Raw genomic sequence first — 23,853 nt, 5'->3', positions numbered from 1 at the left:
CCCAATCCTTAGTTCAAGTAAGCCCAGTCGATGGATGGCGTAGCTACCGATTTACCTATGACGTCACGGCCCAAGCCCATTCCTCACTTGGCCGAGAGGCGAAGCAAGTGCGGTAACTCGTGGTTATTTACATAGCAACACATAGCAACGCCCACGACGCATGTCCGGATGGGGTAGGGTGGATGTGGAGGGTTTCCTCGAGCCACTTAGATCTGCCATTTATAGGCTACGCTATTCCCACAGAGTGGTGTACTACTGTTTGTTGAAAAATGCATTAGTCGGACTTATTATTTGCTTTCCCTTAATAATAGTTTGTCAGGGGTTGCAGGTGACGGCATATCTGGCCTGGTACACTAGGTACACTGATGTGTCGGCCATCGTTGCCTGCTTGGTGATTCGATCGCAAATGCACACACATGCATTGCTACTTAGCTTCTATGCCCAGGTGCTACTGCATTGCATCATTGAAAGTATTCCTGTACTGCAAGCTGATTTGTTTGTTAGGTCTGATTGATTAGTTTGAATTTCCAGACTGCACAGGCGTGGGTTGGTAGAGGTTGAGCAAGCAACCTTACACTTGTGTGACCTGTAAGCATGATTGTTATGCTGCATGAAAATCACATTATTGATATGGTTGCACTTATTTTCTATGGCAGTTCTTCGCTGACCTGCTCCTTCACTGCATTCCTGACTGAACAACGTGGGGATGGTGGAGTTTTGGAACCCTGATGCTGAACAGTGTGTCATGGTGACATTACCAAAGATTTATGTTAACAGATTAGGCACTGGTATTTATTTCAGCATACCCTATTAATAGGTGACACATATGTGGCATTAATTTCACGAATTAATTGCTCGTGGTATTGAAGCCTGTGTAAGTATAAGACAGGAGCATAAAATTGTCATGGGTGACATTTTTATTGATGATAAAGGTCATATGCATAATTTTGGGCTTAAGTGGCCATTTTATGTGCATACTTTGCCAAAGAAACATCCACTTTGGCCATGGCTTTGTCTGCTGTGTTTGACAAGGTGGATGAGTCGTAAAAAGTTGATGCATGTCATAGACGTCATCATCTCGTATTTAAGCATTGTTTGAGCGAAGTTTTGCCCTTATGATGTAACCTAAATGGTCAATTATGGAAGGCAGTGAACACTCAATTCTTAAAATTTTATGTGCCAAATGTTAACACCTGTGGATGAGATTTGACATGCACTAGGCAATCAAATAATGAAATTGTGATACCGTATGTTGCACAAAGTAATCCCAGGAACCGGGTGTACACAAGTTGTTGTCTTTCTAGATGTGGAGAGTCTCCAAGCTTTTCAGTCTATGTTCTCTCCAAAGGCACCCCCTGCTGCCCCTTAACTGTCTGTTTCCCAAAGTGTGTTTGCGCTGATGTGAATATAATGAACTGGCTGTTCTGTCCGACCTGCTTTTGTCTTTCTAAATTGTCACATCACAACATTTAATTGGAGCAAGCTACATGCATCATCATCTTTGCCATGAGGTGGTGAGCCATGTGCTGTCGCTTCGTGATGCCCATGCACTGCACTTGCAGGTTTTGTATGCTAGAAAGCAACGGCGCACCTATGTCGATCCGTTGTGATGCCCATGCACTGCACTTGCAGGTTCCGTGTGCTAAAAAGCAACAGCGCACTTATGTCGATCTGTTCCACAGGATCTGCCCCATAGGGCTCTGCAGGTGCTATGTCATCCCCTGCCCCATCCTCATGGTGCATGCATGGTGCAATGATCAATGCAGTGATAATCTCAGCCACATTGCCCGTGTTTTATTTACTGCAGTTTGTTTTTCAGCATGTTGACAGCACGTTCAATTTTGAAACGTGTTTTGTTTGTATCGTCTGTAGAAGTGGCGCTGAGTGTGGCTGAGGCGATCATTATCTCGGGAAGGGGTGATGATCTCCGGGGAAAGGGGAAGCTCCTGTCCTCGATGAGGTGTGCGCTAGATGGGAGAAGCTGCCGTTGATACTCCCTGAGGTCGCAGCAGAGAGGACCTTCTCCGAAAAAAAACACGAGAATCGTGGGCGGATCGCGGAACCCTGCAAGTACATCAGTGAGTGCACCGCGGTCATCACAAGCAGCCAGTAGATCTATTAGTTTTTTCTATGCTATTACCCAAGAACAGGTAACCAGGAGTGCTCCCCCCCCCCCCCTCAATCCCAGCGACGCAGTAAACTGTACGTTAACACCAGAAAATATAAAATCAAGTCGCGGCACTCCCAGCTAGGAAGACGAAACAAAGGTAAAAAAGCATGCGAAGAGGTGGTGCAGACCGGAAGGAAATGTGTTATGTAATAGGCAGGGAAAAATAATAGATGAAAAGTCTTAAAGTAGTCATTAGGCTAAGTCAGCTAATGACAGCCCGGTATAACCGGGCAATAAGCTACAACCAGTCAATTCACCGTGTTAGTAAGGGTTATACAGTCAAACAAGTCGGAGGGGGCAATTACCTGGTCATTTTCGTGTTGGGTTTTGAGCCGGATGTCCAGGGAGTCCGCCCAGGCAAGCAGAGCTTGTTGCTGGGAGAACTCCCAGAGCCAGCGCCGTGAATTTGGGTATATGTGCATGACTTTAACTATATCAGAAATTGATTATGGAGCATGAAGGAGGTCAAATATAAAGTGCGCTGGATATGTGCAGCGAAGAGGATTACGATGTCTTCAAATATGTTGGTTACGTTGTTATGTATTCGCGAAATGCTTGCGGATGATGTTCTTAACGATGGTTTTTGATACAGAGATATCAGTTATTCCTGGAAAATATGAAACCATAATGTCGTTCCACAGCATAGGACCAAGGCAAGATGCTGTAAATAGTCTATAATTACGATTAGAGAAAGATTGGTCTGAATGTTTTGCTCACCTCATATCCATGTCATTTGATTCGTAGAGCTTGTAAATTGAATCGAACGATGCAGGGAGCTGTAAAGTTGTAAATTTGTGCATCACAATTAACATTTGGGATTTCGCAATATCCGTTAGTTTCAAAATTTTGCATCGTTTAAAGATTGGCTCCGAGCTTTGTGGAGGATGCGCATTTTCTATAAGACGCACAGCCCCTTTTTTAGCGATGCTTGTGGGTATTATGAGCAGCTGCTATCTCCTAGCTGGGTGCATACATGAAGAGAACGGACCTGTCCATTGCTGCAACCACACCCGGGAAGCCGGCGCACGCTGCAAAGCCTGCGATGGTTTCATGTAGCCGCGCTCCTATTGGCCACGCGATGACGTCACCGCGCGCGGCAGCAACATACTTGCGAAATGTTGTTAGATGATAGTGTGACCCAGATTTTGAAGTTCCAAACTTGTCGCTATCGGAGTGTTGGGGTACTGGGTCGGCAAAATATTGCAGCGCAGGCATCGCATCTTCCAACGGACCCTTCTGGTTGCCTCTGCGCCGGCCATGATTGTCATAGTAAGGAGCCAGCTTTGCCTAGAGATTTTGAGACGAAAAACGTGTGCGAGATACGAAACTGCGATTTGAAATCTTCGTCATCATGTCCTGGAACCACGTCGTGTACATAATTCTCTGTTTTGTTTAGGCGACGTTGGCGCTTTGGCAGGGCCAGAACCGCTACGTCGGCGAGTGCACCATTGTGTTAGTCACTTTCTTGATCCTGTGACATAAGTAGTTTGTCTGGACAGTATGATTGTGGGAAAGTTTATCTATACCTTGCACGTTTGGGAGTGTAAATATGCTGCATAACCTGACGTCACATGCTTCCATGGATGTTGTTCTGTGTCTGTACGTCTGAATGTAGAACTCTTCTTCATGGGAATCGTCCCATGAGAATTCTCCTTGCACATGTGCTCCGAGCAAAGCTGTATCTCTGCTTGCAACTAAACGCGCCAAAACTCGCTCATCCGTAACAAAATATATGGACGACCTCAATGTACATGCACGATGATCTTAGCTGGCATAAGGCGTTAAGATACCAGTGCCTGTTAAACTTGGTGTCCGTAGGATGATCGATTGTATGTGGTTACGCTCGAGCAACGCTCGAAGTAATGTAACGTCTTTCGGAGTTCAGGGCGATGATCTGCCGTTCTCTGCCTATGATATTCTCGTTAAGGTAGGTCGTCATGATATAGGCAGCTGTTGTGAGAAATACACCTGAACTATTTGTACATGTGTACATCAAAGTGCATTTGACTGTCACGACTCGCCAATATCAACTCTGCTGCGCGTCAAATGCGTTTGTTAGAAAACAGCTGATTTCACTAGTCGCCATGTTTAGGAGTTACTTGAAGTGTTCTCCGTGACGTAGATGACGTAGCTGTGGAAAGTCGTAGGTTATTACTTGAAAAGGTGGAGCATCTGGCAGTATTTCCCCGTGAAGAACGGGGCCCTGTTGTTAAAGGGCCCTGATCCACCCTACCCCATCCGCAAATGCGTCGTAGGCGTTGCTATGCGTTGCTAAGGAAATTACCACGAGTTGCCGCACTTACTTTGAGCGCGTTTCATTTTAACTATCGTACTACCAATAGTCGAAATCCTGTTCTATGATTGGTCGGGCGGCCATGATGGATTCGTGACGTGAAGGGTGTGACGTCACACTTGTCGACTACTGGACTGGCAAAACCTTTTAACATCTCGGTAGTCGGCGGGGCATCCACAAACATGGCGGCGCGCGGGGTAGGCGACATGGCATTAGTGCTTTGGATCTTTTAGTTAATGTGGGGGCTACTAGGGATTTAGCGAGACATTATTTTTTAAAGCTTGTGTCTTGATGATAACCTGTCTCTGGATGACTCCTGTTCTCATTGTAACATTTCGCTTGGAAGCAGTTTCAGTCACTGCTGTAAGGACTTTTGGAATGCACATAGATCACAAAAATGTTGTATTTCCTGCCAGCAAAAAACACTTTGTTCACTGCCCTTCAGACCTCCACAGCATTGCAAAATCTACATCATGCTGACCTACAGCGAACACCACAACGAAAATACCATAGACACTGCAACACAGCCAGTGATCATCCAGCAGCACCACCAGCCTTGCTACAGCACCCAAAGCCTTTCCACTAGCTCTTTGCGCACCACAACAGCGGATGGTTCAACGAGTACCGGATTTGTATGCTCCCGCAGTACTCCAGCTCTCAGTCGCATCTCTTCATCGGCATATACGCCTTCAGTGACCTCATTTTCACCATCCTCCTTCCAAAAGTCATGCTCCTGAAGTGAAATGTTGTGAAGTACACAGGCTGCCACTATGAGCTTCGCAACTTTCTGAACTGACTGAGCTTCCACACAGGAGAGACGCCGAAATCTTGCCTTCAGAATGCCAAAGGTTTTCTCCACAACCACACGTGTGCTTGAGATCAGATAGTTGTACTTCTTTTTCTTTTTCCTATTTTCTGCCAGTTGATTTTCCCGAAATGGTGTCATGAGCCAACTCTGTAGTTCAAAAGCAGAATCACCAACAATGAAACCATTTTGTGGCAGGATTGCATGTCTAGTGATGGGGTCTGCCAGCCTCTTACCCAGGGTACTCTTTCTAAACATACGTGAGTCATGAACTGACCCTGGCCACCCCACACAGATGTCCATGAACTTGTGGGATGAATCACAGAGGGCCATCATATTAACTGAGAAGAAGCCCTTTCTGTTGATGTATGCCTCAGGATGATTATGAGGCTGTAGTATTCCTACATGCCACCCATCCAGAGCACCACACATATTGGGGACCCCCTTCAGCGACCTGAACCCCTCCATCACTTGTGCCATGCTTTCCAAAGCAGGTATGTTGATGAACAAATCCCTCATTGTGACCAGGTCTTCAATAACTTCATCCACAAACCTCCAAGCAGTGCATGTTGCCAAACCAAAGAGCATTGCCACTTTTCTGAAGCTGATGATGCTTCCCAGGTACCAAAGAGTGAGGAGTACTTGTTTCTATCTGGGATAAGGTTCCCTCCCCTGTCCAGAGGGATTCTCATCCCTTTCCCCCAGGAGTCCAACAATCCTCCCGACCGTGCCCTTCTTCAATCTGAACTGTTCGGCGTACTGCTCGTCCGTTAGTAGTGGCACTGTTTTTTTCATAAAAGTCTTCATTTTTTCCAATCTCCTTCGGTCCCAAACTTCCCTGCGACATGTGGAGTATTATTAGATTGGAAAATTAACACCAGCAGGAACAGGTATGGTCTGCAGACACATGCCAGGAAAGCATCAGGAAGGTATCACCAACAAAAACACGATGTTCAATATTTTAGGCAAAAGCCAATGGACATTCTCATCACCCAATGTTATCATGCAAGCTTGTCCAGAGCAGTAAAAATGCATGGCTTAGAGTTGATCAAATCCTAATTCAAGGGTGCAGTTCCTATTCAGCTGGGGGAGGGGGGGGGGTCAGCCCACCCACCCCCAACTTGGGCTTCATCTCCCCTCAAGTTTGATGTAAAGTGGGAAAGCATTTTCCGAAACTGCACCCCTAGCATTATCATTTATCATGTCTGATGCAACTCACCCATCGAGATCGCGGTAATGGACGACTTCAAGTGGGTCGTCGCCTAATGGAGCCACTGGGGCAATTTCTCTCTGTAATTCGTCAAACGTAAATGCTTCCATTCCCGTGTATGTTTTTGAGGTATGGATGACAAGCACACAAGATCTTTCCCGTTACTTATACCTTCATCTAACAGCTTTTTGACCGCGGTCGCGCTGCCGCCCACTCACAAACTTATTTTTCTTCCCAAATTTGATGGTCACAACTGCGCAGCTAATGTAACGCTCTCCAGTAGTCAGTAGCTGGTATGAAACAGCCTAGCATCCCAGTGGGCGGGACTTGTGTTCGTCTACCAATAACACAGTAGTTGAAATGAAACGCGGCCTTTGCCTCTCAGCCAAGTAAGGAACGGGCTTGGGCATGACGTCATAGGTAAGTCGGTAACAACGTCATCCATCGCCTTGGCTTACTCGAAGTAAGGAATGGGCCTCCATTTGGTCACCAAGAACGGGGCTCAGACCACTCGCTGGTACTCCGGAGCCCCTGCTGTCACGTTCGGACAGTGCCCGTATTGTCCGAGGTGGTTAAGAAGATCGGTAAGTTGAAGGTAAGTTTTAGCCGTGTAAGACGCTAGGGATGTCACTTCCGAAAATCGATTAGGAGCTCAGCTGAAAACGTTGAGCTGATGTGCTCCCCAGGCCTGATTTTCCCCCGTGTTTCGGCCACATGAATGTGCTTCCTGGATGTTAGAATTTAAAGACAGCATGTTCGTAGACTTAAAATTGCTTTCATCCGGAGATATGACCCCCCAATTTCGAGTCCACATGAAGCAGGGAGTGGGGTGGATTATCGCAACAGATAATGCGCGCAACCACTTCTGTATCTTAACACTTAATGTGTGAAATAGTTAATGTATCACGCTGTGATTATACAGTGAGGCTTGTATGTTGACCATGCAAGTAAGATCTGCCACATCAAATGTCATGTTTAGATGGTGGTTTTAGTTCAGCTTGCTGACTAGCCCTCCACCCTCACCCTACTCCTTTTTGTGGAAAAACTCAAGCTGAAGAGAGACTCATTGTTCGGGATGGCAGGCAAAGCCATTGCCTTTGCTTAATTGGCCCCTGCCCCAATTTATTTATGCCCCTTGCTTGCTATTTTATATTAACTATGAATGTAATAGGACAACTTAAGGTAATAGAACATTAATGGCCATGTAGATGCCAGACCTCTCCAGGTTTGCATAACCTCTTTCAACCTCTGCAATAAGCTGACAGACTGCTCCAATTGGCATAACAAGCTTACAGACTGCTCCACATCACATAACAAGCTGACAGACTGCTGCACAGGGCATAGCAAACTGAATTTTATCTTTCATTGTCCTTTTGATATTGGGACATAATGATGACTGTTGTAACATCCATTGCTTGGGTGCTGTTTTCCAGAAGAGTACCATGCTTAATGTCTGCTGTTTTGTGATCCCTCTTGGCAATGTCCTTAATGCAGCATATTGAATGCTGTATCAAATGCTGGTGGTAGTTTGGGAGTAATGTGCAAAATGTAAGAATTCTTTATTGGTATTGGGGAATTGTTTAGGCCAACAATGGAAAATGTGATAATTTGTATCAATTTTGGGTGAAAAGTCCTAGAATGGGATGCTTATGCTTTGTTTAGGCATCTCGTTCTCACCAGGTATGTCACTGGTCTAAATTTGGTGTGAGGAGGAGTTTCTGGGGAGTGTGTTAGATAAGCCAAAAGTACTTCTCTTTTGGGTGGGATTTTAATTACCCGGCCTCTTATTCTTCCCCGGTCAAAGTTTATAGGGTGAATCTCATAATACATTTTTCACAACAATAAGTGAATAAGTTGATACCAAAATTATCACCACACATGTTCCAGAGATTTGTGCGATAGTTGTGCTAAGTTAAGTATACACATACAGCAGTGACCGGTGAATGCCTGATGTTTCGCACCAACAATTTGTAACAATTCACTGGGCTTTGCTTGATTTCAGAGCTGCACCAAGAATTACCCAAATTGTGTGGTGACGGAGGTAAGGTAACATCTTTAGCTTCTGAGGTGATTTTGGTTGTGATGCATGGGTTATTGGGATATTTGGTGTTTTTTAAGTTTGATGAAAATGAAATGCATAATGCTGGGCTGAAAATGACCATTGTAGTCAATGTGCCAGAAAACCCCATGAAACCACAAGAACAGTATAATGTATTGCAAGGTCACCCCGCAATCCATGTCAACATTCTCATGTGTAATGCCAACTCATAATACAATGTAAAAGGTGGAAATCATCACCAAGGCATCTTTCAATTGCATGACATCAACATGTACAAAGGAAATAGCTTGCTACATGTATATATATATATATATATATATATATATATATATATATATATATATATATATATGTGTGTGTGTGTGTGTGTGTGTGTGTGTGTGTGTGTGTGTGTGTGTGTGTGTGTGTGTGTGTGTGTGTGTGTGTCAGGCATTTCCGACAGTTAACAATATACACTGTTGGCAATTAGTGGAGACTGTAGTTAACCATAAGCTCCACAGATGACGCTAGCAGCCGGTAGGTATTGCGGGTATGTGCGACCCAAAGCCTGAGATACGGTCCCTTCTGCCGCTGCGGTAGGGATCTCGGTTGTTAAGGTCTTGAGGCGCTCGCTAGTGTTGAGTCATGTGTTGGCCTCTGAGATGTTGGGCTGCAGGTGCTCTGTGTTCTGGGTGGCTATCCCAGGGTTGAGTGTAGTCCCTGAGACTTGAATATGAAATCGCGTTTTTGAGTTTGTCCATTTGAATTGTGAGTACTGGGAAGGGTGCAATTTCTGCTAACCATTTGTGTAGCCGAAACTCGGAAAGATGGCGGAGCAAGCGACGGGTATAATGGCACGGCCGTCGGCGAAGGGTTGGCTGTTGAGTGCAGTCTACAAGCTTCACCAGCTTGGTGAAAGATTCACTAGCTTGGCTGTTCGGTGTCAGTGGTCCCTGGCCCAAAAAGACGCCCTCTGACTGGTGTCTGAGGTCACAGCCCTACTGGGGTGTTCTGAACATAACCTATGGCCGCTCCTTCGGGCCCTTTATCCTTCCTATCGGCCCTCGGTCTTTGGTCCCGAAGAGCCCTTAGACTCCTCTTTAGGCCTCTTCAAGCATAACTCATAAAGTACTTATAGCCACTTGTTAACACATATCCTTTTCCCCTGTTATGTACTGTGGGGTCTGACGAACAGGGCCCCAATCATTGTTTCGGGGACCCACACCAATGCAAATCGTGGGTTCAGGCCTTTTTCCTGCTTGGGAAGTGAACCCCAGAGCTCAGACCGACAGGTAGTGAATTGTTCAGTATTGGTGGTCTCTGGCCGACATAGACGCTCGCCGCATTGTTTCAATGGGTTTTCGATCATGGCAAGAGGCTCACTGATGCCTCAGGTCACGGCCGGGGATCTTTTGTGCGACCTGGATCCAGTCCTTTCAGGCTCCCTTGTGCCCTCCAATTGGGCCCTCATCAAACACTGCCCTTGGTTGACTCAGGATCCTTTGCCAACACAGCGCCCCTGTCAGGTGCTTTGGGCCCGTGACAGCCGCTGGGTGGACCCTCAGGCCCATATCGACATGTAGGGGTCCTCAATTGGTGCAAAGGGCCCTCTGACTGCCACATGAGGGCTCACCCCAGCACGCGTGGCTCCTGAATAAGACAACGGCAAGTCTTTAAGTCCTTATACCCTCCAATCGGCCCTTGATCGTCGGTCCCAGTGAGCCCTCCACACCTTCTTCGGGCTTCCTCGAACACTGTCCCGGCCGATTCTGTCCCGCGCCAAAACAAGGCCCTCTATTAGACACTGAGGACCCATGACAAATGCGAGGGCCCCACCAATGTAAATCGCTTGCCCCGACTTCGTCCTCTCTTGAGAAATGGGCCCTGAGGCCATGCCGACAAGAATTAGGCTTTGCGGTATTGGGAGTGTCTTACAGACTTATATGCCCTTGCTCAAGTGGCCCCCGATCGGCGCAAAGGTCCTCTGGCTGGCATTGAAGTGTTTGGCCCAGCGGGCTGGGCCCTTGGATATGACCTCTGGTCAGCCTCTCAGATCTGCCAGTGGGCCTTTAATCGTCAGTCCGGAGAGACCCCTGAGGCCCCCCCCCCCCCGGAACCTAATGAGAGAGCACGTGTCCCTTGTCCCCCTGCCTGCGCCATTGGTTGCTAGTGGCAACACCTACTCTGACTGCTCCCCACGTCGATAATGGCTGGTGGCTGAATTGCCGTTTGTCATTCTCGCGGGTGGTAAAATCGGCGCACCCAGAACTAGTCGCTCACCAGCGTGGGTGCGACAACCCAGCGTGTCGCCGCCAGGATGCGCCTTCACCCGGCTGGGCCGCCTGAACATCGACCCGAGCCGGCGACAGATCGATTCATTATCTGCTCGCCGATGTAGCCTTGTTACTGCACGGTGGCCGGTTGGCCTAGACCCCTTGACAATGGAAGCGCACAGTATGCAGACAGCTAGCGTGGAAGGCCAGACGTCAAGGTCATTGTGTGCTCTGCGACTTCCTGGTCGCATATTGCGTTGTCCGTTGACTGTCGTATCGTTCACTCTGTAAGTCGGGACCGGTTGCGCTGGGGTTAGAATTATCTCCGCTCCGCTTCTCCTCAATTGGCATCTCACGGTTCGCAGCAGTGCTACTTATCTCGGCATAATTTTCTAGTGGTCAATTGGACGCAATGTGAGGGCCAAAAAAGACAGGCCTGAATGAGACATTGTTGTCACGTCATTACGATAGGCTGCACAAATGTTGCCGTGCGCTGTCAGACGCTTGTGTTTCTGTCCTGCATGCCGGTGTGCGTTTGGGCTATACATTTGTCGTGATGGAGGCGGCTCAACATCGCTAAATGCATCATGAGACCAATGCAGGGGAACATTCAGTTCCATGGCCATTGGACCACGCTCAACGCTCATATCATTCTGACACATTGCAATCTATGGGTAGCGGCTGACATTGTTTGATAATTTAAATTTCCGCGTCCCGGAACATAGCAATTAATAAATCGTGACCTGATGTGACCTTGTGTGGTTTTTTATTCGCATGACTTGGTCTGGCCCAAAACTTTCCTGCCGTCAAAATCGTTAAATGGCTCGCTCTCGACACCATTCAACTCTGATTTTGTTTGCGAAAGCGGTTCTGAAGTTATCAAGGACAGACAGAGGGGTCGTGCTTCCTGTAAGCCCACTCTCTCCCGCCTGATGTCCTGGATTTGGCCACTTCCAACAAGTCTAGGCCTGGATTTAGATCAAGGCTTTTGTTTAAGAATGACGTTTTTATTTTTCATTTTTAGCGCTTCAAGTGGAGAGTATTGATGTTCCGGTGACAAGCTGATGAACTGCAAAGAGGGCCCGAAGTTGTGACGCACGCTTTTTTGTTGTTAGTAGGTGGGTGTGCTGTATTCATGTTCAATAAACGGTCACACTTTCCACTTTGTCGTGATACGTTTCGAGACAAAAAATTCGCTGACATCTTTTTCAAACACGCTCTGGTGGCAGCTTGAATAAGATGCCCTCTGGTAGCCGATCAACCCCCTGAGATACTAAAAATTAGTGAACATAGCAACACCAATATGTTAGGCAAGACCTCATGTGAACTCGCTCGTGAAAATATTTTAGACCTTTAGATCGGGACGTTCGGGTTCACTGATGTCTCGCAATGTCAAACTTGAAACAAGTACCTGCAATGACGCTGGGCATCCTCCTGTAACGAACAGCCCTGCAACCAACGTACCCTCTCCAAGAAAATTAGTAGGTATACGATGTGACCGACGGGTAGCATACTGAGTGCACATAAAAACCTCCGCGACGATTGTTTAAAATCGTCCATGTAATCGTAGAAAATGGTAACATCGTCCTTGCCTGGTAGAAGCGCACAAGCCCCCATTAGCATTGTGAAGCATTCACATGAAACTTCTGCTGTATTCACGCATTCTCATGAATACAGCACAGACGGTCTGGATGCCCTAACGTCCAAACCTTTCATATTCAGTCATGTGAAATAGATCACGTGGTATAGGTTGTAGCGTCCTGTATGCGCGAGCCAGGAGAATTGATTTGGCCGCTACCGATCGTTTTTCTTTGTTCGAAACGATGCGATGTTGTTTAATACAACGGCGGTGCGTCCTACCATTATTCAAAGGCGACAATTGATGCAAGGCGCAGGAATCACCGGTCGCGTCCCACAATCAATCGCCGGTCCCGTGGAATAGGTTTGTCTGTGTTGCGGAAACCGCAGGCGAATATCAGGTATAGTCACGAGCATTCACATGATAGTCTTCTGGTCGTGGATTCTGGTCATGATAGGCCCCACTAGCATTGCGAAGGCAGATGCTGGAACTGCGCTGCACGTGCAAGCTAGCGCAGTTCCCAGATTATTCCATCTACGAACCAGTATTTTTATGCGGCTTACGAAGGCAACTCCAACGGTCACGACAATGTGACGGCTTCAGCTTACGAGGTGTCATCAGATCTAAAGCCGTGGATTGCTCCAAAGTGGACGTCTCCTTACCAAACACGAAAACAACACATAATCGCGGTGGAACTTGAAAACGCAGCCTTAAAGCATATTGCCTTCTTTGACGGATATTTGACGACTTATACGAATTGTGTTACGACGGATGCAGATATAAGATGCACTGTTGTATGTGGCTATATAACACGGCCATTTACGCGGGCTACACACGCGTCGGTCGGTCGGCCTTCCGAGCTTAAAGCCATCATCACAACTCTGTTATAAAAGTTGACGCTAGCGATCTTCATTTGCCTCTTTCCGACACCATGAGCAGCCTCCTGACTGTTCGTGGCTTCTCCACGTCGAATCTACTGGTCCAGGACATTTAGACGTGTCTTACCCCGCTGGATGGATCAGGAAAAACGGCCTTCTGTGTTGCATCCCAAGTCCGCGGGGATGTAAGGAAAAGGTCTTGCTGACGCGGCAACAAATTGAGCTACGACTGGGACACGCATTCCTGTAATACCACAACCAACTTAGGACACGTACGCCGTAGCGTCGTCTCTTATGCAGGAGCGATGGCGGCGCACCACTGGGACTCGCTGAGCGCCAACAAGCTGAAGTCAGTGATACCCCGTATCGGACTGTGGCATTCGTGCCTCCGCAACAATGGGAGGGAGGAACTTTCCCTATGCCGAAACGCATAGGACACACATGCTTCACACCGCCATAGCATTGGCTAGCGACAGACCGCCCCGCGGTTGATGCTGTGACCCGCTGACTGCGCATCACGTGCCTGTCGGTTGCCGCCACCTGGCTGCCACACAAGTGCAGATTGTTGACACCATGCCCAGAGTCCCGCACTATTTTACTTTTTAGGAGATTATTCGCAAGCTATCACCGAAATTACCTCGGCAACAGGACCATTGCACAAAACATACACTTTTCTGTTATCATGCTCAATGCAGTAATCACTTAACCATTCAACAAATGCTATGCATTGCCGTTGTCGCAGTCGCCAGCATGGTGTTCCGTGCCGTCGTCGCAGCCTCTCCAGCGGAATCCATTTTCCAGATACCTATATCGTTTCGTTGCGGGAGACACCGCAGCGCGGTGTGCTGCGCAGGATGGCCCCTGAAAATGGCGATATTTGGTTCCTGAAATCATTGCTACGCGGTCTGAGTGAGGATTACTTTTCATGTACACAGTTTACTACTAGAAAGAACTGATTTCATGTTAGATCATTTCCCGAGGTTGATAATAACGAAAGCAGCTATGCCGAACAGCGACGCAGAAATGCACTACACATGCACTTTCTCGATGTACTTGTATGGGAAACGTTTGCGTGAGGCCATGTGCATAGAGCGCTTGCCTGAAAGCCGACTTGTCTTACTTGTCTTGACTTACTTGTCTTACTTGCCGACCTGTCTCTTGCTGCGGTCACAATAACGACATCGAAACATCATTGGTGCCATTTATGAGGTTAATCACTGGAATTGCTTATATTTCATGAGAAAGAAGTTAAGTGTTGTATTTCATGTCACCAAGACGATGTTAACAAGCTTATCATTGTCATTATCAGACATATCGGAGCACGGTAGCTGACATCGGTCTATATGAGAATACGATATTATCTCGGTAGTAATTTCTTGTCCTAGAGCGGTTGGTTTCCGATCCACTTCGCTCATTAAAGGGTGAGTTTGGGTCGCTTTAGACATTCGCTATTTGCCCCCGCAATGGATAGATTGTGGCTGATGGTAACGAAAGCAGTGAAGGATTGATAGCTGCACTTGATAAAAATGTCTGCAATGAAGAATAAAACAGCAGATTCCTGGCACACTGCCAGCCCAGTTTGAAAAGTGCTGTCATTTCCTTTTTATAACACAATTTGAAAACTTGGTTTGCTCCTGTTGTCCGCGAAAGTGCTCAGAGAAATAAAGTGGAGTTTGTATCTGCCATGTTTATCTTGTGGAATTACCAATAACCGCGGCAAGGAACTCATCGCCGTAGATTTTGGCAGAACTGCTCGTGAAGTACGAACTGAACATTTTGAGCCATATGGTACAATGCCTACTTCCCTAAACATGATGATTCTGGAGAAGCACCAGTTGACTTTGACGGAAGCCCCTGATTATTGCGCTAGCTTGCTGGCACACATAATGCTTCCGGGCGGCCAGCAGCACTCCTCAAGCAGTCATCCAGAGCAGGGCAGCTGCGTTCTCAGCAGCAGCTCAGCGGTTCAACAGCAGAGCACCTTCCCAGCTAACGAAGGGCTGAAGTGATGCCCATCCCGCTCCCATCGAAATCCGCAACAGCGAAATTTATCCTACCTGCCGGAAAAAAATACGCAAAAAGGGACGCAAACTGAAAACACAAACAACATATCGTTCGTATATTTCAAGCAACACATTAGAAGCCAAAGGCGATGAGATATCGCAAATGTATTGTTGCACAAGAAAAACGCCATACGGGCCCAGGGTCTCGTCTAGAGCGTTTTTTGATTAAGGGGAGGGAGATTTCTTACCCACACACAACTAAGCCTTATATGACGCTCTACACAATGACGAGAACCGACTTTATGTAATTGAGGTTCATTCTTCTATAGGAGGGACTCTTTCCACGCGACTGGATGGGGAAGGATGCACGATATTGGAGGGATTTTCGCCCTCCATGCAACAGGCACGACCCTGCGAGAGTACCGGTCGTACCAAAAACATCAAATCAATAAAAAAGAGTCCTGCCACGCGGCAGCACAGTGCATGGAACGGAAATGATATTGCACAACGAGCACTCACTGGTGCGTCTAGCACGCCAACCAAAACACTTCCAGGAGCCGTCCTCCCCACGCGCCAACTTGTCAGGACACGGGGGAGGGGGGGGGGGGCACACCTTCGCAACGGAACGGGCCAAACCACCACCGGCCACCAGCCGCCAGCGCGACAACCAGAACCTCGGAGCGGGGACGATGTGACCAAGCATGGGCGAGGGAACGATCGCGTTATTGGGGACTCAGGACTGTGACCCAGTCCGGAGCTGACTCAAGACATTTGGGTCAAACCCAAGTCTGATGCTAACCTCTGGCTATGGCTATGGCTATAGGCTATCGACCATAGCGCATCGGTTGGTACAGGGTTCGTGCCGATCGGTCACATAGGCTCGGAGCATGGAGGCGTCCACAGCCAATATTGGAGATATCGGACGTTTTTTGATGACGTTTGACCTGACCAACTGTCACCATGTTTAAAAAAGGAGAGGATTCCAACAATGGCGCATCATCAAGTGAAAGCTTTGTAGTAACCTGTTCCGTACGCTTAACGATGAGGACGTTTTCAGGTCGATTCGTTCACTTTCGGAAATTTTTGGTGACCTCTGACCTATCCCAAAGTCACCATGTCCTGGGAAGGACAAGCTATTGACTAAACGGCTCCAAATTCTGAAGGTTTCGTATTGATCAGTGGCATAAGTTCGGAGGATGGGATTTTCACCACGTTTTGGCGGCTTTTTCCTCTTTCCCGCTCCTGGAGTATTACGCAAGCTATGTTGTTGCACTGACCACAGACCGGAATGAGAATATATATATATATATATATATATATATATATATATATATACATATACATATCCCTCTCTAGAACCTATCTGTCTGCCTGACTCTGCCTGCCTGACTCTATAAGGATTTAAGGGGGATGTGTAACCTGAGTCACTTCACTGGAAAAAAAAATGGTATTCTAAGTCATGGGCTAATCACATTCTTCACAAACGTCATGAGCTTAATCATGAGCTGATAATTTCTACCAAGGTTGTATTCGTGGCTGAAATTGATGAGGCAATACCCACAAAGATAATGATGACCGAAATAGAAGTGGCAATATCCAGAAATACAGCTTACATTTTCAAAATATCAGTCAGAAACTGGGATATATATGTATATGTATATATTATATATATATATATATATATATATATATATATACACCACTAACATGCACATTCTAAGGATTAGTTCACATCTAGGATGTCAGCGTATGACTCAAATCACATCTAGTTGAAATGTTAAACGCGATACACCAAATCTTTTTCAACAACACAATCAACATTCCAAAATAATGCCAGGTTGCCTGACGTGATCACCGTAACCTGGTAACCACTACTAAAATGCAAGATTTCACACATATAAACATGCTAGCCAGACCTGTGTTTAAATCAAGCTGAGTTGTGAATCTGCTTATGAGTTAATCAATTTGGAATTAAATTAGAAAAACAAATCAAGAATTAATCAAATTTTTTATATGCTGCATCTGTTCACTAGGAAAGTGCTGGTATGGGACATGACCTGAATCACGTTTGTCAAACTTTTCATGTACTGAGTCATGGACTGATTATTTTCCACAACGTTGCATCAGTGAGTCATATGGCTGGGGTCAAATTGACAGCACAAGAAAAATGGTGCGCCCTAGGCAAGTTCACATCTCATTTCGGTGTGAAAATTAACACCATGCAGCATGCAAACTTCTTGCACGATCAGCAAAGCAGTATTATCACAATTCCTTAACAGAAAAGCCAATGTTGTTCATCCTAAGCTCTGAAGACTGCTAAATTTCAGCCAGACACCAGAGGTAGATATTCATTTATATATATATATATATATATATATATATATATATATAGCTACACAACGTATGTGTATATATATATACATACATATATATATATATATATATATATATATTCATATATAAATGAGCCAGAGATCCGATAATTCATTTTGCATCCTGCATGAGTCATGAGTTAAGTACTTCAATGTTATAGTCTGAACTCAGTCAAATGAAAAATGGAACAACTGAGTCACGAGCTAAGTCGGATTCCATAATCTGTGAGCGAGTCCGGAGCTGACTCAATGCATTCGGGTCAAACCCAAGTCTGGTGCTAACGACATCTCGAGACTAGTATCCCATTCTTTGCACTACCCGGATGACGATATCTTTCCCAAGGCCCTGTAGTCCAGGATATATCAATATCATACTCAGCCGGTAGATAACACTCTTCTGTAAATTACGCGTGAGAGTTTTTCCAGGCACGTTCCCTAACCGCTTCCACAATGCCCCCCACTGACCACCAACCAACCAAGTTCGCCGCGTCCTAGGAGCAACTCGCATTCAAATGGGAATTGAGATCCCAAAATGGCGAAGGTTTTCTACTCCCATCGAACGAAAAGAAATTCACGACCTTCGCCTCTAAACAGCCTCATTTCCTCTGTTCAGCCCTGGATTACCGGGCTGCTCTGTTTAGCGTCTTCGCGTACTAAACGCCGCCACTTTTAGTACGAATCGGTACTAAACTGCGTTCCCCTCTTAGCAAAGATCCGTATTAACTAGGCTCGAGGGCGTGTTGTTTATCACGCTTGACTCAGTTTCATATTCGATATTCAGCAGACTTTTTAAATTTGCCTATGAATTAGCATACAGATGCAGCTTAATCTCCTGACCACAATGAGCACAAAATCTCGGACCGGTTCGCCCTATTACCGGAGACATCACAATATGTAAGATCACCATAAACAGTGCGGACTCCTTCAATCCTTTCCAAAATCGGTGTTTATACATATTAGCCTTCTGATTACGATACGCACAAACTTTTGGATCGATATGCTGTATCAAAAAAGTTATAGCTTTTTAAATGCAAAGGCTGCTAAGGTATGCCATATATGTGGCATGGAAAACATTTTCTTCATCCTTGACTCAGCTTCATATTCGATATTCAGCGGACTCCTTACATTGAACTGAAAATTTCTTAATACTTGTGGCGTATTTTTCTGAGCATAATTAGCATAAAATCTTCGACCGGTACGCCCTATTACCGGAGATAGAGCAAGATTAAAAATCCCAATAATGATGGCGACTCCTTCAATTCTTTCCAAATTCCGCGTACGGGTAGATATTGACCTGACTACAATCGATACCAAATCTTGGACCGGTACGCTGTATCAGAGAAGTTACAGCCCTTCCAACGTCAAGGTCGCCAGGACAAGACTTACCGCATTTTCTTTAACGTTGAACGTTGGTTGAGGGCCACATCCATTCGGTTCGTCTTACTCTGTGGGTCGTTATCGCTGGTATTGCCGCGGTCGTTCTGGGCACGATGTTATTTGATATACCTTTTTGTGGGGAACCTACAGCTACAGTAGCTTACTTTCTGTGTTCCCTGACAGGCTAGACTTTTTTAATTGGTTGTTGCCTGATGCGGTATTATGTTGCTTTGTTTTCCGGAGGTAAAGGAGCCAGACCTGCGGACATGCAGAGGTGTCCAAAGCTTGCTAGGGTATTGGGAGCCCCAGTTATCCACAAGCGACCGAACGACATGGCCTGTCTTGTCGAAGTGGTGTCCGGAGCTTTAGCTACCGTACACCAGTCATCTGACCGCGCAACCCGTCTTGTTGGAACAGTGGCCAAAGCTCCATCTGTCCTCCAGTCCTCCATCTTACCAATCGATGCGCCATGGTCGATAGCCATTCTGTCCAGAAGGCAATGTCCTTGTGCCAGGTCAGAGGTCATCATAAGTGCCCCAACTTACAAAAAATTTGTGTGCAGATAAGTTTTACTGACGGTCTATCCTTTCCAAAAGATGGTGACCTTGGGTCAGAGCAGGAACCGGAAAAAAGCCCGAAACAAAAATCAAAGTTTGCAGGCAACTGCATGCTCCGAGCCTGTGAGACTGATAGGCACAAAACATCTACTAACAGAAATATGCACCATTCGACGCCGTTTGGTGGGTAATCTGGCGAGGTCCATCTTTTCACACATCTATCCGGCCACGATCTCCGCACAAGCCCTGACGCTCTCCAGCTATCACCCGCAAAGCAGCTGCACCACTGCGACCATCTGTCTCAAAAACGCACTTCGTCCACACAATTGCACCTCGATCTGAAACATCTAAGCTTGGACTACCGGCTTTCAAACAGACGTAGGGTCGGTTTTGCCTATGTTCACGCAAATGAGAGGTCCTTGGTCAGATTATCCTTCCAGTCTAAGTTGGTAGCACCTTCGACCATCCATGTAAACGGTACTTTTTTGAGTGGATGAATAGCCAATGAACCAGATGGCAGTGTTTATGTCCTGGTGCGGATGTCGAGCCAGTGACAATGGCGATGACCTTTGACCCTTGAATCGCATATCAATATCACTGTTGTGCATCGAAATCGTTCTAGTTTTTTTGTCACGTGTCTTCACCAAGGCCAAGCTAGGTCGAACTATGATTTTTGTAAACGGCTTTGCTTTTTGAAGCTGTTCCGATGTGACACTGAATGGTGTTAAAGCTATGAAAGTTTCCTAATATCGCTGGGTGGGTCCATGCAACAACAGCTTTTCCTGCTTTGATCTGGCATGCCATATCGTATGGGTACCGACAGTGTAGGACTGCTCATCTAGGAAGCCAGAGGTACGGGGTTGGATTCTTCGCGGTGTCCACTCTTCCTGCCAGGATGGGAGGCAGGGGACGCCACATAGCCTCAGCATCTGAGTGCGTTGTAAAAGCCAAGTGACGAAAACGACGTCCCAGGTCACACCTGGCGGTGTTCACTATTTTTAATCCTCTGGTAAGGCTTTCCGAACCCATATGACGCCATCCTCTGCATTGTTTTAGCAATTTTAGCTCATTACATATGAGGAGACAGCTAGGCACTCTAATTAGATGGATATGACCTGATTGATCTGTCCAATATTACGCTCATCCACATTTAATCACACCCATTTAGTGCAGCTTGACTAGACCTTTTCCATGCCGTGTCTGCCGTAGCCATAGCCTGCCAGTTTCCAACATCTTTCGGGGAGGCCATGAGGCACCATCATTGGGCGAAGGTGAAACACTCCCATTAAGCCGAGCCTGTCATGGCCGGGTCTGTCCTGTCCTGTCCTGTCCTGTTTGTCTTGAACAGAACATAAAAGTGTGGGCTGGCCAAGGCGGGCGGGCTTCGTGTTCATCTGTTTTCTGTTGTTTTATTCTGGTCGTCTTGTTTTTGTTCTCCGCTTTCCGCCCTCTGTACTCGATCCTTGGACTTTTAACCCTCCCCTCCCCCCGCCCAAGTCTTCTGTCCTGCCGTGTCATCTGTCATGCACTACCGTGTGTTCTGCTTTTTTGTTTGTCCCATCCTGTCCCGTCGCTTCTGATATCTAGCTTTTGCGCCAGGAGAACGTCCTGACTATGTATCTGACGTCAGAGCATGCATCACGGTGGCCTTTACCTACAATGAATTTTTTCAGCGTTGTTACTAGCATGATGAGTGAATGGAACGCTCCATTACTTTGTGTTTTAACTAAGAAAAAATGTCACATGGTCTGAAACGCACGCTAGCAAAAAGTGCAGTCATACCAGGTGGTTCGTTCTAAATTGATGTCCGAAATACGGAGCCCCTAACATTCCAGCGCCAACAGTACGTTGTGTTTATGATATCTAAGAATCAAATCGTTTAATTAAAAAATTCAAACAGTGGTCATCCTGTGCAACTGCACCCAGGCATTGATGTGACATATATAACATGCTTGACGACGCTACAGGCAGTGCAGGTCACCTTAAAAATCATTGAAGTCTTCAGTGACCTCAGATCAACTGAAACCAGCATTTTAAAACAAATATCAGAACAATTACACCAACAATATTGACCGTAGACCTGCGTAACTAGGTGAAATGAACGAACGCATCCTTGTCCGTTAGGATCATATCACAGAGTTAAAAACTAGATTTTGTGATTTGTTGTTTATGCTTTTTCGGCACTGAATTTTGAAGTCATGTCAGTTCCGGATAAGGTCATGTCATTTCAGGCTAAGGTCATGTCAGTTCATGCTAAGGTCATAGCGGTTCAGACTAAGATCATGTCAGGTCAGGTCAATTCATCTAATGCAATTGTTCCGCTTCTCCGGTCACGTGTCATGGATTTGGACGAGTATGTTTGAGGTATTTATTACTTCTATTTTCCGCCCTATTTATATCAAACGGGTGTACCAAGGCGTTTTATTTCAACACGAATTTTGCCTCACGTGACGTCTAATGGTAACCTAGGGTAGGGAGTTTTGTGTGGTGTGAGCGGCCTTGCTGTAGAACAGGGCAGACCATGGTTGAGAATCTTGTGTTTGTCACGACGGTACAAGCTGCAACATTTTTTTACTCCAATATTGCCAGGGTTCGCAAAGTGCGAAAAAATGTGGGCAATCAAAACCTTTTCTACCGTATGTTATGGACGGGCAAAGCCATCCGTTTAGGAATCATTTGGAGGTGTGAAATGATTTGTAGTGTAGACAGTGGAGGGAATTTCCCAGTTTCACCTAAAGTGAACTCAAGTTTACCTTGGCTTTGTCTGCTGAGCGTGCCGTTCTGTTAGGGCTCCCTGTTTTCACTCTTAGAATTTCATATGCATTTGAATGTTTTTCAGGTCAACAGGTTCCTCCGTTCACGGGCTCCGTCGTGGCCGGCTTCGTCGTCGTGCTTACAGATCCGGCGCTGATGTCGTCAATAACAGCACCGTGTCACCAGCTTCGACGTAGTTTCACCGTCTTCGGCGCGTCACCTTCGTGGTATCACGATTAAGGGCTGCGTAAACACTGCCAGATCACTTCTTGACAAAGCTTAGAATTCTTACGGTCTGCAAATTCCAATGTCTGTTTCGGGAAGCCCACACGCGCAGCGGGAGAAGATGTAGCAGGTGTCCGCCTCCTTCGAAAAACTAACTGATCTTAAACTGCGGTACACCTCTGGGTATCCAGCGTTGATGTTCTGTAGCCAAGTCATTGTGACTGCACTGGCTCCGATGCTGTGCATCAAAAACCGTCGCGGAGCATATGTGCTACGTAACCGCCTATTTGTCTCAGGTACGATGCTGGGAGCTCTAGCATGGCATAGCGATCTCCTCCGCCAGGTCAAGTTTGTTGGTATGTTTCCTGTTCAGAAAAATGTGGTGTACCGTGTACAGTCAACTCAGAGATGCAACTTGTGTGTGCTCGTTAAAGTGTACTTTGTTGCAGGCATGGGTTATGCGACATTCTATATGAACCATTGAGTCACTAATAAATGCTGTGACGCATGGTGCATTGTGCTTCGATGTGTATCTACGTTGTTTCTGAAAGAAGGCGACATCGGAAACTACACAATGGAAACAGATGTGGAGTTTTCGAGACCTTTTAGAAAGCACAACGAAGTTTGGGGCTGTGTGGAACTATAAAGAAGAAGGAATGTTTTCAGGAAAAGTCTAGGAGAACAAGAGAAGCGTTGGAGAATAATGTGGTGTAGGAGGAGAGTCTTGGTAAGTCGAAAAGGGAGAACACAGCGCAATAAAGGCCCCTGATGAAAATCCTCAAAGGTTTACCGGAATTCACCTAATTTCATTCATCTTATAATCCGCTTCCTCCGGCTTTCGCGCTCATAGAGGACATCAAGGAATTTTACAAACTTAACAGACCCTCGGATATGCGGGACGGAGGAGAACGTGGATAGAACACTGGGGTGGTAGATATACTGGTGCATAGCACACTGCACTACGCTAGTAGATGGTAGTACACCAGGGGGAGGGGTATTACTTTTTCCGGTTAGTGGCTCAAGAACCTTTCCATCCCAGCGCAAGGTATTCACCAGCTTCCATCTTGCGACGTGGGAATCGGGGCCCCTTGATCCATTCCGAGGCCCTCAGGGAATGTATTGTATACCGGTCCCCTCCCCGACGCGGCCTGTCTTCTCAGCGGGGCAGCTGCACCCGGATAGAGGCAGTGGCTCTCACTGATGCAGGAAGATCACATACGGTCGTAGGGAGTCAAATAATTTGCACAGGGGACCCAGTTCCACTCAACGAGCCACTGGTCGAAGCGGAGTAGAGAGCTCCCGGTTATTACTGAGGCCTC

At 46.5% G+C, this 23,853-nt stretch overlaps 1 long non-coding RNA gene across 1 annotated transcript; it reads left to right on the top strand.

Annotated features, from left to right (window-relative positions):
- The first annotated feature begins 6,960 nt into the window (after positions 1–6,960).
- On the top strand, positions 6,961–23,110 carry LOC119100921 (uncharacterized). The gene is made up of 3 exons (XR_005094480.1): positions 6,961–7,073; positions 8,481–8,519; positions 22,395–23,110. It is a non-coding gene; the product is annotated as an uncharacterized LOC119100921 (long non-coding RNA).
- Positions 23,111–23,853: the final 743 nt, after the last annotated feature.

Source organism: Pollicipes pollicipes, unplaced genomic scaffold (assembly GCF_011947565.3).
Source record: "Pollicipes pollicipes isolate AB1234 unplaced genomic scaffold, Ppol_2.1 Scaffold_4881;HRSCAF=5763_pilon_pilon_pilon, whole genome shotgun sequence".
Classification (NCBI taxonomy): Eukaryota; Metazoa; Arthropoda; class Thecostraca; order Pollicipedomorpha; family Pollicipedidae; genus Pollicipes; species Pollicipes pollicipes.
Note: the sequence above shows the minus strand (reverse complement) of the source record. Positions and strands in the feature narration are given on the sequence as shown.